Genomic DNA, 18,850 nt, shown 5'->3' on the forward strand with positions numbered 1-18,850 from the left:
TGGCAGCAAATTGCGCCAGAGCACCTTGTAAACCATTACATGGTGCTAAGGATAAGGTCTCATGATTCAAACGGAGTCCCACATACCTTACAAAAATACTGTTTGTTACAGTGCTAGTAGCATCACTGAGTGACTGATATGCCCTTAAATCATTATTAAAATGCTGAAATGCAACAGTATGAGATTCACACCTTCATGTTTGTTTAGCGATGGAATTATTAGTTGAATGAAATACATACACACATGACACACGAGTGTTTTTTGGGGGAACATGTTTCATTGTAGATTAATCCAAAATTCAGCGGAAATGATCCACAAGTGTTGTAGTGTAGCAGATCTCGATAACCCATCCATGACACCCACACCAACTGCCATGGTGCCCCGTGCTGTGGTGCCCTATTACAAATAAATGTACATTTTCCTCATAGAAGTGCCCCCTCCCCCCCACCAGAGGAAAACTGCAGAGCCCCTGCAAGAACGAAGTAAAGTTTATAAGCAGGTGGATAAGCAGCTCTAAAGAAATTAGACCCTGATGGAAACAACAAATAATATGTACTTCCATGGACTACTAAAAAAATAAAAAAAATAAAATACCTTTTGATGCTGCTGTGGTTTCTTTAGTCATTAGTAGATCCTACGTAGCCTCTGCTCCAGTATAAACAACTAATAGCAGCCTCTAGAGGGCTGGCATCCATCCTGACCTCTGAACCTTGGTGATGACCTCCATTGTCCTTCTACTGCAGCATCTTTAAGATGAAAGACAATTCCTTCCTCCTCTGAAGTTGGGAAACCAATAAATCATTTAAACATTTTGTTTTATATTTAGAATGAGTATTAAAGAATGAGTATTAAAGTATCACAATACCACTTTGTTGGATGCCGCTGAAACTTTAAAGGACGTCATATTCCTTTGAAGTGGGCACTTTGGGCTAAAAAAGTATTTGTAGTAAAATGAATAATATGGTTGCGCACGTTCCCCATCACTTGCAGTGGCTGCGCCCATCGCCTCGTTTTGAGTTAGCATCGTGACGTACCTCAAGCATAAATATAAGAGAGGCGTATAAACCGGCCAGACAACAAATCTCAGCTCTATTATTTTGTCTCTTCCATTTTCTTCAAGGGTCATTGTTCACTTAATTACCAGTCAATAATAATCTCACCATGTAAACACTGGTTTATAATTAAACGAGTTTACCCCATGCAAGAAGACGTAAATGATCACCCCTTTTAAATAAATAGTTTCATCCCTTGCAAGGCCCGCCCATTTAATACCTTATATGGTCACAAAAGTTTGCCAAGAAAATTCTAGAAGGTCCGGCTTTGTTATGCAAATGTCAAAGCTGGTCGCTGATTGGCTGGGGGCTGGTCGCTGATTGGCTGGGGGCTGGACGGAGGACGCCGGCCGGGGTCGTAGTTGAAAATCTGCATGATTTGCACATTTCAAAGAAAAAATGGACGACTTTGAAAAGTTTCCATTCTTTTATCTCCAAGAAATTCAGCTTTTCACCGGATTTCCGAGTTCAAACTACTACAAATAAGCGGAGGTGAGTTGACATTTTTTGTGTGTTGAGAATAAAAGTGTTGCAAAGAATTTTTATTCGCAGAATTTGAAGAAATGTTTGATTTTACAACACAACCCGTAGGCCGAAGAAAAAAAAAAGCACATGTATTGACTCAACTATTCGGTGCGCAGACGACATTTCTGAAATTTGCAGATTAGAGTTACCGAATTGGCCTACGCTGTCCGAAACTTCTCCAAATTGAAAAGTATTAATATGCACAACTAAAATTGTTTTAAAAGCATGCACAGGCGCTACGGGCCCAAAGAAAAGAAGTACTTTGGTCTGTTTGTGTGAGTTTGCCGCACAAACCTTGTTTTTAGACATTTTTTGAGGCCGAGTTTTGTCAAGTTTTGCACAACCCTAGACCCAGTAACTGGGGCGCTGTACTCCTTTTCAACAATTTTTGACTTTATCTGTCGTACTAGCGCCCCAGGGAATGGCACAGAATTTTAACGAATACCCAGTTTTTCGCGACACCCAGCCACAAAAAATGCCTCAAAATGACAAAAAGACCAAACAAACTAGCTCAAAAATCGCCTACTCTATTCTCGATACGTCTAGGATGTAACATCAGGCATTTAATTGTACTCACGATCATTTTTTAAACTCCAAATCGATGATTTTTAACTCCGCATCGTGGAGCGATTGACAAGTCTGCGATTTTCGGATGTGTATGGTAACGAAACATGGCGTCGCGTTGTGGGTGGATGTCCATCAACGGCTGTTTAATGCTACACTTGTTACAGGCGTTGCAGCGAATGCTATACATTGTACACGGGGATGGGTACAGGCGCTGCAGCTAGCGAGTGCCCACGTGCGTTCAATCATGGGCAACGTAACTTATACGGTGCCGGGTTGTTGGAAAAATATCAGAAAGGGGGTGAAAGGTTCTCAGAAAGGGAATATTGTCTGAAAGAGGGGATTTTTCTGGTCATCGCCCCCCCCCCCCCCAAAAAAAGGGGGAAAAATATGATAAATAAATAAAAACCGCTGTACTTCATCTAGGCCTACGATTTTTGTGCATGGTTAAATTGCTTCTTATAATGTTTAGTGCTGCCAGTGTCACTGTAGAATTTTTATTTATTTATTTATCATCTTTTTTCCCCCTTTTTTTTCCCCCTTTTTTTTTTGGGGGGGGGGGGGGGCGATGACCAGAAAAATCCAGACCAGCAGACTTCATCCAGAACCATCCAGCTTCATCCAGCAGACTTCAGACCAGAAAAATCCCCTCTTTCAGACAATATTCCCTTTCTGAGAACTTTTCACCCCCTTTCTGATAATTTTCCAACAACCCGGCACCGTGTAAGTTACGTTGACCATGATTGAACGCACGTGGGCACTCGCTAGCTGCAGCGCCTGTACCCATCCCCGTGTACAATGTATAGCATTCGCTGCAACGCCTGTAACAAGTGTAGCATTAAACAGCCGTTGATGGACATCCACCCACAACGCGACGCCATGTTTCGTTACCATACACATCCGAAAATCGCAGACTTGTCAATCGCTCCACGATGCGGAGTTAAAAATCATCGATTTGGAGTTTAAAAAATGATCGTGAGTACAATTAAATGCCTGATGTTACATCCTAGACGTATCGAGAATAGAGTAGGCGATTTTTGAGCTAGTTTGTTTGGTCTTTTTGTCATTTTGAGGCATTTTTTGTGGCTGGGTGTCGCGAAAAACTGGGTATTCGTTAAAATTCTGTGCCATTCCCTGGGGCGCTAGTACGACAGATAAAGTCAAAAATTGTTGAAAAGGAGTACAGCGCCCCAGTTACTGGGTCTAGCACAACCCCGTTTCCAAGTGAAGTATAGTTCGTTCTGAAACTGGGCCTGAGTTTGTTCTGATAAAGAGTCGCGTAGGCGTGTAGCACAAGTCGCAACAATAATATACATGATAAACTTTATTAACAAGTGGCTGGTATTCCTGTTCCTGCTATAAGCAAGATTAGCCTGTGCTTTTCCTTTAGCAAGATTTTGTACTTAACTTGCCACGCAGGCTTTATGAAATTGGGCTCTGGCATGCCTGGTGTCACTGAACATTTAAAACAAATTGTGCTGAAATTTTTAAAAATAATTTGACATGTTGTATACTGTCATGACGATTTAGCTCTTACAAACATTTTAAAACACATTCCCTGAAGAAGCTAAAGTATTTCAATGGACCTGTTGCCTTTGCCATGTTGGCCTACTTCTAGAAACTATAGGGGTGTGATATTTTGGGCCTCCTTAACGTTATACGTTTTTGAAATCGGCGTTGATAGGTGAAAGTTTTACAACCGTTAACCAGCACTAACTGAAGTTTCTTTTTGTACTTCTGTAAACTACACTACCAAAACTTCCCCACATACTCAATAAACGGTCATAATGCTTGCATTCCCTTTTTTTTTTTTAAACATCGTCAAAAAATGCAATTTTATGCCGGGTACTCACTGTTGTTTTTCTGCTGCATCGCACGTTTTTTGACTTCTCAATATGCTCAACGCTTTATAATTTGGTCAACGCTTTATTATTTTAGAACCAAGTTAATCATTGTAAAACCAAGTAAAACATTGTTTTAAGGACTAGGTTTGTGGCCAGGACTTCATTGTTGTTTTTATACTTCCATCCACTGATGTTCAACTGATACCTCATATCAAAAAACTTAAATATTTATTGAACTTTTACTCAACTTGCTTGTTAGTGGTCATTTATTTGCTAGTTCACTGTGCCAGTCTTTGCCTTGAACACCTCCATATGAACAGTCTTTGACCAATCAGAATGCAAAAGCTATCCAAGATATTCATTTGGAAGAAAAAAGTTGTCAAAGGATCAGTTCTTTCTCAAATCCACACGATGAACCGAATAAAGAGCCCTGGGCTGACGAAAAAATTCTTGAGTAAGAACTAGGGAGAACTAGACAATAAGTGTTTGTGAACAAACACTAAGCTGTTCTGTGTTGTTTTGCTTGGATAATGTGCTTCATTGCTCAAGGAATCTATAACTGAAAAAGGTTCGAAAAATGTAGTATAGTTCTTGAGATAAGGTCTCACTTCCGGTTGACCAGAAGTAAAGGTCAACATGGGGTCACAGTTTTCCAAATGTAATATTTATTGCCTAAGAGTCTATAACTGAAGTTTGGACGTTGGCTGTATACTTTTTGAGATATGGTCCCACTTCTGGTTGACCTGGAAGTAGAGGTCAAATCGGTGGCGAATATCCGGTTAATGGCGAATAGGTTTTCCTATTCGTAACCACGAATGCCTTTTTTTTCTTAACTGGATATCCGCATAGGGCGCGAATACCATTTACAAACCGGATAATTCTGTAATTACAACCGAGTAACCGGATATTCTTAAGCTATCAGAATATCCGCGGGCGTCGGGCGACAACTGATATGAATTTTTTGTCTGAATCCTTATGAAACTTCAATTAAGACAGCATAAAACAGCATAAATTAAGTATTTAACTATGCTCAGCTCCGTGAAGAGTTAAAACAATGACATTTCTGACGTAATTTGTTCAAAGATTACAAAGTCAATCACGATCAAAAGAAAAAGCAAATGCCATCTTTAAACTAGATCCGGTCATTTTTATGAATGAACGAGTGACACTGTCTAAAACTAATATCAATCTGCCCATAAGATCTCATTCACAAACGAACAGCGCCCTCTAGTGGCAAAAAATAATAATTATATATATTTTTTTTAAATAGCGCCATCTAGCGGTGAAAAAACTACTTGAATATGCGGTTAATTTCAGATAGTTGGACAGCGGTATCCGAATAACAAAATTTCACTATGCACCCAGCACTAGTCACGATTACCCAAGGCAAATCTGTCATGCCATAGGGGTCTATTACTGAAAAAAAAACTTTGAAAACGTCCGTATACTTCTTGAGAAATAGTGCTGCAAAGAAAAACTTGTTAAAGCTTCTAATTACCATAAAATGACACGTGATGGCGTCACAGTATCAAAATTGTGTTTTTCATACTAATAAATTTCATATGGTACACGATGGTATGTAACTTATCCCAATCCAGTGCCCTTTCAAAAATCCTATTAGAACACACTTTCTTTTTAACGAAATCCTTAACGGTTCAAAGGAACCTAATGTAGGCCTATTGGTTGTTCCCACATCCAATGGAATGTGTACAGAGTAATGGGTCCTGAACGCGGTTAGAAAATAAATTAAAAAGATGCCAACTTCAGGACAGCGTCGTAGACTCCCCACAAGTAAGTCCTCAACCCAAGAGTCCTCACTGTATTGCCACAACCATAGAGAATGTGAATCAGTGTCATGAAAACAACTGCATCAAGTATAATGACAACATCCAGAAGAACTACGTTGTACCCATATCTTTAAATGGACTGAAACATATGTTATTAGGATCAGTGTATTTTTAAACACAGAATATCAAATTCAGGAAACGAACAGGTAAATTATTTTGAAGTTATTGTGTTTTTGACCATTTTAATGTTGACATTTGAAGAGCCATTGTGTTTGTGCACAGACACAAAACGTGCAATACATGGTGACGTCGTCTGAAATTGTATGCCGGAAATCACCTTAGCAGGACCCGACTAGTGTATAGCAGAAAAAAATTTCAGGAACGACGTTATACTTTTTGAGATATGGTGTTAACTAGGTTTGCTAATTAAATATTCATAAGCTTAATTAAGGCTTACTTATTAAAAATTTGATAATTATTTACGATAGGAATTGAGCTTATGTTAGCTTCAATTTGGTATAAAAACTTAATCTTCCATTGCATTAATTTAATTTTTTAGATTTAAACAAAAAAGTGTACAAATGCAATGGGGATTTAGGGAGAAACAAAGAATAATAATAATAGTAATAATAATAAAAATAATAAAAATCTCAGCGAAAACAAAACCTGTTTCGACGGTAGGTCAGAACAGTTAATAATAGTAATAGAAAAATAATAAAAATCTTGACGAAAACAATACCTGTTCCGACGGTAGGTAGGAACAGCTAATTAAAAGACTTTTAACTTCTTGTAAATATGGAACAGTTTAAATTGAGGTAGACCTATAGAGTAAAAATGTGAACGCGCTTTAGGAGACAAAATTTTCAAAGACGCACCCTTGTGTGAAATAATTTTTCTAAGGCCTCTTGAACTACTCATTAATTTATACACCATCATTTTGTTAAATAAAAAAAAGGAAAAAAATTCCACCAGTTGCTATTAAAAAAAAAAAAAAATTATGTTATTTTCTATTTAAAAAAAAAAAAAATATGGTACATGTAGCATAAAATTACCTCCATTACACAAAAACAAGTATTGTATAGGGTCTAGATTTTATTAACAATTTTTTTTTAGGGGTCTGTCAAATATGCCAACATGTTGCCAATACTGATTTTCTCATAGGTAAACATAATATTGAGTTGATTGTCTCATTCCTTAACATGACTGGGCAACAGAGGGCGCCATCACTTTTGTGCAATTTGACAGTTGACGCAAAGGTGTGCGTGTGCATTAAACCACAATAGAGATTGCGCTCTGCGATTCCTGTGAGACCAGCGTGTGATGACAAACTTCGGAGGTAGGGCGTACCTGCACAAAATTTTAATAATTATTAAAAAACCGATCAAGGAAATTGATTTAGTAATGCCTTCAGACCTTTATATTCATAACTAAGTGAACAACTTGCAAACATGCTATTTTTTAGCCACAAAGGGCAATTCAAAAACGAGTTGTTTACGGGCTCTTTCAAGGCCATTGGTAAAGCGTGGGGATCGCAAAAACATGTATCATGAAATTCATCGATATATGTACCTGTATGGAATTGTTGCCAAATTGCGCAATTTTTGGGAGAGACAATCTTGAATACATGTAGAATCCTATACCAAGTGAACAAATTGTGCAGACTATTCCCTCTCGTCAGAGTTTAACTATAACAACGCCGCCAGAGTGGGCGCTCTCTGGCTTAGGCCTTCTCTCTTGTGTAATTTCAGTGAATTGTTGAGTGTTAATAATGACAGAATAGCCACTTAATTGTACCTTCTTGTGTCATTAAACTGTGTGCATTGCAACCCCCGGTCGACGCTACAATAACTTATTTGTAATGAATGAAGTTCTGCATTACGCTTGGGCGATATTGCTTTTTTTTATCCCATGATGTATCTTCAAAAAATATCACAATGAATCTGCATGCCTAAAATCATTGGCAGGGCTCGAATTTGACAGTGGACTGCAAACATGGGTCCAATAATTTAGCATTGGGTCAGTAAAGTCATAACCAAACAAGTCAAGTAGTCTTGTGTTCTTCAATTTAATAATAAAAAATACCATACTTTTTGGAAAGCTCTTTCTCATTTTTATTCTGGTCTTGTAAAAACAATTCTGATCGGTAATTTGCTATAGTCGCAAACCCTGCAGTCTTTTGAAATCTTATTTTTACCCCACATTCGAGCCCATGCTGGAAAGCATGTGTCAACAAGGTGAAGATGCCTGGAAACTTGTCACGATTATTTTAAGAATTTTAAATTTTTACCCTTTTTAAATCCCTCAGTTGACACCGTAAAAAATGATGTGTTGGTAAAAATTCACTGCATGTTGTAATTCCCTCTTAAACATTGTCACGAACAGACACACAGATTTCCCAATTTTTACATTGTATTTTAAAGTACAGGTGTATAGGGGCCAAAGAACAACTACTCTGCATTTTTAGTTTTCACAAAGGGACAATTTGTGTGACCTAGATAAATTTTCAATAAACAGACCCTTGTCGATTACGAATTTGTTTGTACTCCCCGAGCAGTTTTCACAAAGTTCAACAGTGTTCGACAGTTAATTACTCAACTCTTAAGTCCACATATATACTGCCCTCATTCAGTTTTTTAGAACGATTGTTTTAAAATCGATGTGTGGTGAAGAGGTTTTCAACTAGTGGTTAAATCCCAACGAGGCCTGGTTCTTGATAATTTTACTGAGACGAAGTCGAGGTAAATTATAAAGAACCAGGCCTTGGCGGGTTTAAAACCACTAGTTGAAAACCGATTCAACACACTTTGATTCCCATTCATAAATAACTTTTCTGTCAACAAAAATCAACACTTGTTGGTCAAAAAGTAAAATAAATACAAAAATTATAATTGTTCAATAATTTCTTTCAACACAACACCCCTCCAGCTATGAAATAGTAAGACCCTCGGGTAAACAACTCCTTATAAGGAGATTGTGTGCGTCGTGCGTATCGCGTGATGTGGCACGGGCCGTTGTGTCCGGGCCGTTGCTCTCAACCAATAGGGATGAAGAAACTGTCTTATAAGCACAGGTGCAAGCTCACATCAGGGTTCTCCACATGTGGTTTTGTCCGGGCGCTGTGCCCAGACAAAATTCTCAAAATACCAAATGCACCCGGACAAAAAATGCAGCGCCTGGACAAAATTGTTGTGCGCCCGGACAAAAACTTTTGCGCCGGGACAAAACATTTCGAAAAACACTTCACGACGAACACAAACCACCGTTCCATGCACTGTATCACCTACGTACCTTTTTGTGTGTCACAAAGCCCGGTTCATACTTCCATCGAAAGCGAATGCGAAGCGTATTCTGATGACGCAACATTCGGTACGCACTCCATTTCTCTTTGTGATATGCCACGCATAGAGATCATGCATGAATTTTGCACGATTTGAAAACAATGCAGGAATGGTTTGCGCAATTTGACGATAGTGCAGGATTGGTTTAGCGCCCGGACAAAATTTAACCCTGTGGAGAACCCTGCGCATGTCACGCCCATTTAAACAAGAAAATTACTTTTTAACAATAAGGTGTGTTTGTTTCCTTTGTCTACAGCTCCAGTCTCCAAAACATCTACATTTCAACAAGTCTGCGATCCAATCATCGAACAGTCTGACCATAAGAACTACCTTCTCTGTAAACAGGTAAATTGAAACCCTTACAGGCTCAATTCCTCGTTCAGCTATCCAAAGTTTAGGATTCAGAAGAACTGCGACCAGTAGGCCTTAAAGACCATTATGCTCATTACAGTGTCTCATGTTATTATAGCGCACCAAACAGTGGGAAAATAAAAAGGGGGTCACCACAGTGCCCCCTTCTCTTTTAGTCTGAAAAAGCCCAGTCCTGATACGTTTAAGAGAAACATTTTTGAGGAAAGTATCAACTTGACCAAAATCAAGCCAGCATAATTCACCACAGAATTAAAACTAAAAGATTGGTTTGTTATATAACTGATAATAAAATTCTACCAACACCAATCCTGAAGAAAACTGTTTCAGGAATTTTCCTCCTAAACCTCCTCCAATCACTGTTGCATATTTTGATTGCAACATCAAAATATTCTTGATCTACACCTACATGGTTTTTCCTGTTTTTGTTGTTCGGTTACTGTAAGATTACTGTAAGATTTTGTCCTACAAATTCTAAAGTGAAAGCTTATTATTTGAAAGTATTGAATGATTTGTAATGGAAACATTAATTTTGCAAAGTCTATGTTTGTTTTTGTTACAGCAAGGCTTGCCATCTCTAAAGACGTCTACACTCAAAAAGAAGATGGGCTGTGATTAAAGGGACACATTGCCTTGGATCGGTTTGTGAAAAGCGTTTTCTATGAAATGAATATGGTTGTAAGATGTTTTTAAAGAGAAATATAATGAGCCACGTTTTTTCCTTTTAGTTTGCGATCTAACACAGTCGGCCATTTTGTGGAGTCAAAATGGTGTGCCGTGTTAGTTCACAAGGTATAAGGAAAGTCAGGTAATTGCGAGGCATATTTGTGTGCACTATGATACATTCTACTTTTAAAATATCTTAAAATATTTCATAACACAAGGTTTCAAACCGTTTTCATAGACCAACTCGCCCAATAGAAACTCAGAAATTGCTCTCTCTAGTAAAAAGTAAGTTTCTAAAAAGCAAATTAGTATTATCAGTTAGGCCTGATGTAAACATCACACAAAATCTAGGAATGAAAAATAATGTATGTGTTGTTTTTTAATTGTTTAGTTGAACAAAGAAAACTGACTAGAGTGGGATTTGAACCAACAGCCTCCATGTCTTTTGGTCTTACTTTCCACATGTTTTTTGAGTTTTTCACCCTGGGCCATTGAGAATGTCAATCTTGAAGTGGAAAAATATTAAGTTGAGACGAAAACAAAACTGATAGACCCCAACACTTATAAATACCAAATTGTAAACAATGTGGCAAACTGACTGGGTACAATTTCGATATCCTCATGATTGATGACAGCTGTAGTGTTTCAGAAGGTGGAAAGGGAGCAAAAAATCTCTCTGTTTTATAGTTATGCATACCTGTTTTCTCATACAAAATGATTTTGTGGGGCCGCTAGATGTTTTTTACTAAAAAGTGTGCTTTGTTTTCCTGCCTGCAGCTCCAGTCTCCAAAACATCTACATGTCAACAAGTAACTCTCTGAGATCCACTTATCATACAGCCTGGCATCAAAAACAACCTGTAACTATCTGTAAACAGGTAAGTTGGAACCCTACAATCCCAATTCCTTCAGTATCCAAAGTGAAGGATTCAGAAGGACTTGGGCCAGTAGGCTCAATAGAACGATCCATTAGGCTCCGCTCAGGACGCACATGTGAGCAAGAACACGTGAGCCTCTCCAATGCCTTTCTGCACAACTCTGCCAAGCATACGCGCACGCATGTCGGACTTTATTTGTCAGACCGTTGTGATTGGTCAATACGCAATGGGGCAGAGCTTAATGGATTGGTCAATTGACAGTTTATCCTTGTCTCGTACTGCTGATGAGCAAATGGGATGTTTCATGATGGAGGTGAAACCACTGCATGTAGTGTTATAGATCAGGGCCCAAATTCATAAAGCCTGTAAAAGTCTTGCTTTAGCAACTGATGCCCCACTCATTTTTTTACTTAGCAAAGTTGCTAAGCAGTTTTTGTTGTTGAACTGCTTTATGAAATTGAGCCCATGCATGCAGGGTGTTTCTTGGTCAAACCACATTCACTCGCCTGGCCCACTCAATTACATTTCACTTCACATTCACACAAAGGTCGCACCTAATTCCAAACATTCCGTGGAAATACGGAAAACATAGCGCGTCTGCATCCCATATCCAACTCGGCCTTCGGCCTCGTTGGATATGGGACGTGGAAGCGCTATTTTTTTCCCGTATTCCACTCGCGCTTGTGTGATAACTTTATAAACCACAAGGGAAACTGACTGGGTAAATTTGTAAATGATTTTTGGGGTTGAACAAAGAATTGACTAGAGTGGGATTCGAACCAACGACCTCCGGATTAACAAGCCGGCACGTTAATCCGGAGGTTGTTGGTTCGAATCCCACTCTAGTCAATTCTTTGTTCAACCCCAAAAATCATGTATGATAACTTATAATATCTGGTTACTTGGTTGTAATTACAGAACTATCCGGTCTTTCAATTGAAATTGAAAGTGAAATTAATGGCTATTCTCGCCTATGCAGATATCCGGTAAAAATAAAAAAGGCATTCGCGGTTACGGATAGGAAAACCTATTCACCACTAACCGGATATTCAAATAATTCGCCCAGGCCTACTTACCACAAAGGGCTAATTTGTGCCAACCCATTTATACATGTTGTGATAGTTTAGCCACCCCCACAAAATAACAACAAATGTCTGGAGTACATAAACTATAATGGTTTTTTTTTTTCAACCTAAAGCTGTTTGCTCCACTTAAAGACAGTGGACACTATTGGTAATTGTCAAAGACCAGTCTTCTCACTTGGTGTATCTCAACATATGCATGAAATAACAAACCTGTGAAAATTTGAGCTCAATTGATCATCGAAGTTGCGAGATAATAATGAAAGAAAAAACATCCTTGTGCACAAAGTTTTGTGCTTTTATGATTGATTTTGAGACCTCAAGTTCTAAACTTGAGGTCTCGAAATCAAATTCTTGGAAAATTACTTCTTTCTCAAAAACTACTCCACTTCAGAGGGAGCCATTTCTTATAATGTTTTATACTACCAACCTCTCCCCATTACTCGTTACGAAGAAAGGTATTATGCTAATAGTTTATTTTTAATAATTACCAATAGTGTCCACTGCCTTTAATAGTAAATCACATTGATTAATCACATTGATGAGGCACCGGGTTTTACTAATTTACTCCTTTAATACATATTTTAATTCAAATTGAAATTGAAGGAGGTCCGGTTTGGATCGAAAGCTAAGGCCACCTTCCCTATTCGTTTTAATTTAAATTTGAAGATATTAATAACAGTTTTCCTTACATTTTTTAATCAAGACATACTCATGTTGGTAAGAATCCATAAGTTCTTGTACAATCTTTTGAAAGGGTGAAAGCAGACATCGTTTTAAACTAATAAAGGTTCTGCGCTGTCGTTATTAATCAAGGTTGTATTGTTTCCAGAAAAATTGAGAGTAACCACAAAATGCCTTTGTTTTATTTTTTATTTTTTTCTAGATTGTAAAACAAACTTTTAGTGGTAATACAATGAAATAACTGTCAGATTTTTATTAGTTTTTTTTAACAAAATATGTTTTTGTTTCATTTTCCTGCCTGCAGCTCCAGACTCCATAAGTTCAACATGTCTACATGAATGTCTGAGACCCACTTATCATCATACATCTTGGCATAAAGAACTACCTTCTCTGTAAACAGGTTAATTGAAACCCTACAATCCCAATACTTTCTCCAGTGTCCAAACTGAAGGAAACGAAGATGCCACATGCTGGCAAAATCTCCTATTGCTCTTTTCCCAAAAAGAAAGTAATCCCCACTTCCAAAATATATTGTGTCTAGCTTTTTCTTGCTGCATCTTACCACCACCACATTTGTTTACTTTAAGCAATACTTATCTTTGGTAATAATTGTTAACAAAAATAGTTCTTATCATGATCAGCTGCCAGCATGGCAAGCATTTGCTTGACCTTGGGACATGTGATTAAATTAAACAACTGGTTTGGGGGTCTTTTACTACAAACTTTTCACGTGTTTTTCCAAAGAAAGTGGCAGTGCTAGTCACCTGGGGTGGATTTCATGAAGAGTAAAGACTAGTCTTATCTCAAGTAAGGACAAGTTGTAAAACGTACAATTGTGGCAAGTTTTTCTTAACTGTTGGTGTTCAACAAGTATTTTTGATAAAAATTCTTAAGTGAAAGCAATTTAATTGAAAGTAATTAATTATTTTACATCTACTGTTTGTTTTGTTACAGGAAGGCTTTCGACGTTCCACATGGCAAGATACACTTCACTGTTATTTGAGCAGTCCTAGTGTTACCTTTTTTTCTTCTTGTGCTTTACAATTCAGTTTTGTTAAATTTTAAACACCTATCTGCTTCTTTTCCTGTGATTTATATTTTCGCTTGCAATTTGCATGAGTTTGTTGATGTGTTCCTGTTTGTGTGCATGCTTAAATTGTTTTGTTTGTGAATGCGAATTCCTGCCGCTCAAAGCGTATTTCCATCGCCCAGCTGCAGAATCGCGGCCCATCGAGGCATTCTGCTAAGGTCACCACGATGCATGAGTTTATCGGTGTCTGCTTCAGCCTAACCCTAGACCTCTACTCCTGTTGTCAATGTGGAGCCTTCATTGGACAGCAACAATCTGTCACTTCTGGAATTGGTGAGTTTCTGCTTTCAATTTTGATTAAGGAACTGCATTCTCTAGTAAAAAGTAAATTCCTTAAAAGCAAATTAGTCAAGACCTGATGTATATTTTACACAAAATCGAAATGGCAAGCAAATTGCAAATTATCATAATGCATTGTTTTTTAAGCCAGATTTGATACCTCTGCAGGGTATTTTGATGATATAAATTTTTGGCATCCTTACAACTTTGTATCTGTAAACTTATTCTTTCAGAGATTCAGCAGTTCCCCGAAATCAAGTGCAGAGGGAATCGGCTCCACTGACCTTGCTGAAGGCTACAAAGTACAAGGAGAGCAACAATACGAAAACATCAGCATCTAGTCATCAAAACACACTATAGCTGTTCATTGTCAAGTTATGAATGAACAATACTGTAATTTGTCTTAATTTTTTTTATTTATTCTAAATGTGTTATTAGGCCTGACATATTTCAATGGTGTTTTTCAATTAAGTTTTTAAACTACTTAACACATTTCTGTAAATAAGTACACCATTGCAAGCAAGCACACATTATGCGTTTTTATGCGCTACTTGGCGATCTTAGGGCCTTGGTGGTGCGGCGGTCGAATTGTTTGGAATCCGGAGGTAGAAAGCATGGGAAATTCCAAACTTGTTGCGAAAAGGGACTTGGACACATGCACGTGGCATGTGGGGTCTTAGCCCGGCCGGTTGTTTTACATCTGGTGGTTGATCTTAAAGGTGCATCATCCGATGTTATCACAAATATGGTTGACCAAACGGGTTAGTTCCTAGTCTTGGCCATGTGACTAGGGGCCGCTCTCGGGAGTAGGGGGTGCCCCCCTCAGACGGGGGCATGGACCTGGGCGCTCTTTAATTAGAGTACGAGGGACCTTATGATCTCCCGGGCGTGTCGGGGCTGGTATCCTGGGACCTGCACGTGGTGGCCCTGCTTTTAACTAGCCTTACCAGGATGATATAGGCAAAATTATGAACCAAATAATTAAACGCTTGCGATGGTGCATTTATACAATACCTTACCCTTTACTCTCATGAGTGTAATATCCAATGTAATACTGGCACAACTTTTTAGGTCATCAATTTTCTAATTGTGGTTTTTCAGCTGTACTGTTTGAAAATAGATTTAAGTACAATGCTGTGCCAGACATTCACTCTTTTGCTCATTAAATTTTGGTTGCATGCCTGTTGGGACTAGTCAACAGAAAACACACATGTTTGGATTCACTCTTTGGCTCTCACGATGAATAAAAAAAAAAGAGAGGAAAAGGGCGTTTGAGAGAACTTGAGAAAAAAAATAAAATAAGTGCATTGTCATGAATACATCTGAAGTCTTGTTTTGTGTAAACAAATTGCTCAATAAGTTTGTATTATCATGTTGAGTCTGTCTTTTTATTTAATCTTGTTCTTTTGACTGATTTTTTTTTCTTTCATTTTTTATAAATGGTCCGTTTTGAGCCAGGATTTTTGGTTAAAAAAACTGCAAGGGGTTAAACTTGTTCTTTTGAATTATTTGGGACCATTTTATTTTTCGTCCAATTTTTAGAAATGGGCCTTTTTGGGTCAAAAATTTTTGTTTAAAAATCTGCAAGGGGTTAAACTTGTTCTTTTGACTAATTTGGGACCCTTTCATTTTTCTTCCAATTTTTAAAAATGGGCACTTTTGGGTCAAAATTTTTTGCTTAAAAATCTGCAAGGGGTTAAACTTGTTCTTTTGACTGGTTTGGGACCACTTTATTTTTCTTCCAACTTTTAAAAAATGGCCTATTTGGGTCAAAAAATTTTGTCTAAAAATCTGCAAGGGGTTAAACTTGTTCTTTTGACTGATTTGGGACCATTTTATTTTTCTTCCAATTTTTAGAAATGGGCATTTTTGGGTCAGGATTTTTGGTTAAAAAAACTGCAAGGGGTTAAACTTGTTCTTTTGACTGATTTGGGACCCTTTATTTTTCGTCCAATTTTTAGAAATGGGCCTATTTGGGTCACGATTTTTGGTATTAAAATCTGCAAGGGGTTAAACTTGTTCTTTTAAATAATTTGGGGCCATTTTATTTTTCTTCCAATTTTTAAAAATGGGCCTTTTTGGGTCAAAATTTTTTGTGGGTTAAACTTGTTCTTTTGACTGATTTGGGACCATTTCATTTTTCGGCCAATTTTTAGAAATGGGCCTTTTTGGGTCACGATTTTTGGTTTAAAAATCTGCAAGGGGTTAAACTTGTTCTTTTGACTAATTTGGGGCCATTTTATTTTTCTTCCAATTTTTAAAAATGGGCCTTTTTGGGTCAAAATTTTTTGTTTAAAAATCTGCAAGGGGTTAAACTTGTTCTTTTGACTGATTTCGGACCATTTTATTTTTCTTCCAATTTTTAAAAATGGGCCTTTTTGGGTCAAAATTTTTTGTTTAAAAAACTGCAAGGGGTTAAACTTGTTCTTTTGACTGATTTGGGACCATTTTATTTTTCTTCCAATTTTTAAAAATGGGCCTTTTGGGGTCAAATTTTTTTGTTTAAAAATCTGCAAGGGGTTAAACTTGTTCTTTTGACTGATTTGGGACCATTTTATTTTTCTTCCAATTTTTAAAAATGGGCCTTTTTGGGTCAAAAATTTTTGTTTAAAAATCTGCAAGGGGTTAAACTTGTTCTTTTGACTAATTTGGGGCCATTTTATTTTTCTTCCAATTTTTAAAAATGGGCCTTTTTGGGTCAAAATTTTTTGTTTAAAAATCTGCAAGGGGTTAAACTTGTTCTTTTGACTGATTTGGGACCATTTTATTTTTCTTCCAATTTTTAAAAATGGGCCTTTTTGGGTCAAAATTTTTTGTTTAAAAATCTGCAAGGGGTTAAACTTGTTCTTTTGACTGATTTGGGACCATTTTATTTTTCTTCCAATTTTTAGAAATGGGCATTTTTGGGTCAGGATTTTTGGTTAAAAAAACTGCAAGGGGTTAAACTTGTTCTTTTGACTGATTTGGGACCCTTTATTTTTCGTCCAATTTTTAGAAATGGGCCTATTTGGGTCACGATTTTTGGTATTAAAATCTGCAAGGGGTTAAACTTGTTCTTTTAAATAATTTGGGGCCATTTTATTTTTCTTCCAATTTTTAAAAATGGGCCTTTTTGGGTCAAAATTTTTTGTGGGTTAAACTTGTTCTTTTGACTGATTTGGGACCATTTCATTTTTCGGCCAATTTTTAGAAATGGGCCTTTTTGGGTCACGATTTTTGGTTTAAAAATCTGCAAGGGGTTAAACTTGTTCTTTTGACTAATTTGGGGCCATTTTATTTTTCTTCCAATTTTTAAAAATGGGCCTTTTTGGGTCAAAATTTTTTGTTTAAAAATCTGCAAGGGGTTAAACTTGTTCTTTTGACTGATTTCGGACCATTTTATTTTTCTTCCAATTTTTAAAAATGGGCCTTTTTGGGTCAAAATTTTTTGTTTAAAAAACTGCAAGGGGTTAAACTTGTTCTTTTGACTGATTTGGGACCATTTTATTTTTCTTCCAATTTTTAAAAATGGGCCTTTTGGGGTCAAAATTTTTTGTTTAAAAATCTGCAAGGGGTTAAACTTGTTCTTTTGACTGATTTGGGACCATTTTATTTTTCTTCCAATTTTTAAAAATGGGCCTTTTTGGGTCAAAATTTTTTGTTTAAAAATCTGCAAGGGGTTAAACTTGTTCTTTTGACTAATTTGGGGCCATTTTATTTTTCTTCCAATTTTTAAAAATGGGCCTTTTTGGGTCAAATTTTTTTGTTTAAAAATCTGCAAGGGGTTAAACTTGTTCTTTTGACTGATTTGGGACCATTTTATTTTTCTTCCAATTTTTAAAAATGGGCCTTTTTGGGTCAAAATTTTTTGTTTAAAAATCTGCAAGGGGTTAAACTTGTTCTTTTGACTAATTTGGGGCCATTTTATTTTGCTTCCAATTTTTAAAAATGGGCACTTTTGGGTCAAAATTTTTTGTTTACAAATCTGCAAGGGGTTAAACTTGTTCTTTTGACTAATTTGGGGCCATTTTATTTTTCTTCCAATTTTTAAAAATGGGCCTTTTTGGGTCAAAAGTTTTTGTTTAAAAATCTGCAAGGGGTTAAACTTGTTCTTTTGACTGATTTGGGACCATTTTATTTTTCGGCCAATTTTTAGAAATGGGCCTTTTCGGGTCACGATTTTTGGTTTAAAAATCTGCAAGGGGTTAAACTTGTTCTTTTGACTAATTTGGGGCCATTTTATTTATTTTTTTCAATTTTTAAAAATGGGCCTTTTTGGGTCTAATTTTTTTGTTTAAAAATCTGCAAGGGGTTAAACTTGTTCTTTTGACTGATTTGGGACCATTTTATTTTTCGGCCATTTTTTAAAAATGGGCCTTTTTGGGTCAAACTTTTTTGTTTAAAAATCTGCAAGGGGTTAAACTTGTTCTTTTGACTGATTTGGGACCATTTTATTTTTCTTCCAATTTTTAGAAATGGGCCTTTTCGGGTCACGATTTTTGGTTTAAAAATCTGCAAGGGGTTAAACTTGTTCTTTTGACTAATTTGGGGCCATTTTATTTATTTTTTTCAATTTTTAAAAATGGGCCTTTTTGGGTCTAATTTTTTTGTTTAAAAATCTGCAAGGGGTTAAACTTGTTCTTTTGACTGATTTGGGACCATTTTATTTTTCGGCCATTTTTTAAAAATGGGCACTTTTGGGTCAGGATTTTTG

At 36.9% G+C, this 18,850-nt stretch overlaps 1 protein-coding gene and 1 long non-coding RNA gene across 7 annotated transcripts in view; one reads left to right on the forward strand and one right to left on the reverse strand.

The window, feature by feature from the left end:
• LOC139941185 (uncharacterized) overlaps positions 1 to 2,227 on the reverse strand; it is a 21,371-nt gene extending 19,144 nt beyond the window's left edge. For 3 of the 5 annotated variants that reach the window (XM_071937650.1, XM_071937647.1, XM_071937651.1), the window contains exons 1-2: positions 2,155 to 2,227; positions 595 to 776 (exon numbers count right to left, since the gene is read on the reverse strand). The gene's annotated coding sequence lies outside the window, so the exon portion shown is untranslated. Of the gene's footprint in view, positions 1 to 239; positions 428 to 594; positions 850 to 2,154 lie in introns of those variants that run through there. The other 2 variants (XM_071937649.1, XM_071937652.1) reach the window with 2 other exon arrangements.
• Positions 1,453 to 14,708, forward strand: LOC139941187 (uncharacterized). Of its 2 annotated transcripts, XR_011786558.1 has the most exons (6): positions 1,453 to 1,544; positions 9,367 to 9,455; positions 10,042 to 10,120; positions 10,923 to 11,022; positions 13,093 to 13,188; positions 13,743 to 14,708. It is a non-coding gene; the product is annotated as an uncharacterized lncRNA (long non-coding RNA). The 2 variants fall into 2 exon arrangements; XR_011786557.1 differs by having other exon boundaries at positions 13,093 to 14,708.
• Positions 14,709 to 18,850: the final 4,142 nt, after the last annotated feature.

The sequence above is a fragment of the Asterias amurensis genome, chromosome 8 (genome assembly GCF_032118995.1).
Source record: "Asterias amurensis chromosome 8, ASM3211899v1".
Lineage (NCBI taxonomy): Eukaryota > Metazoa > Echinodermata > Asteroidea > Forcipulatida > Asteriidae > Asterias > Asterias amurensis.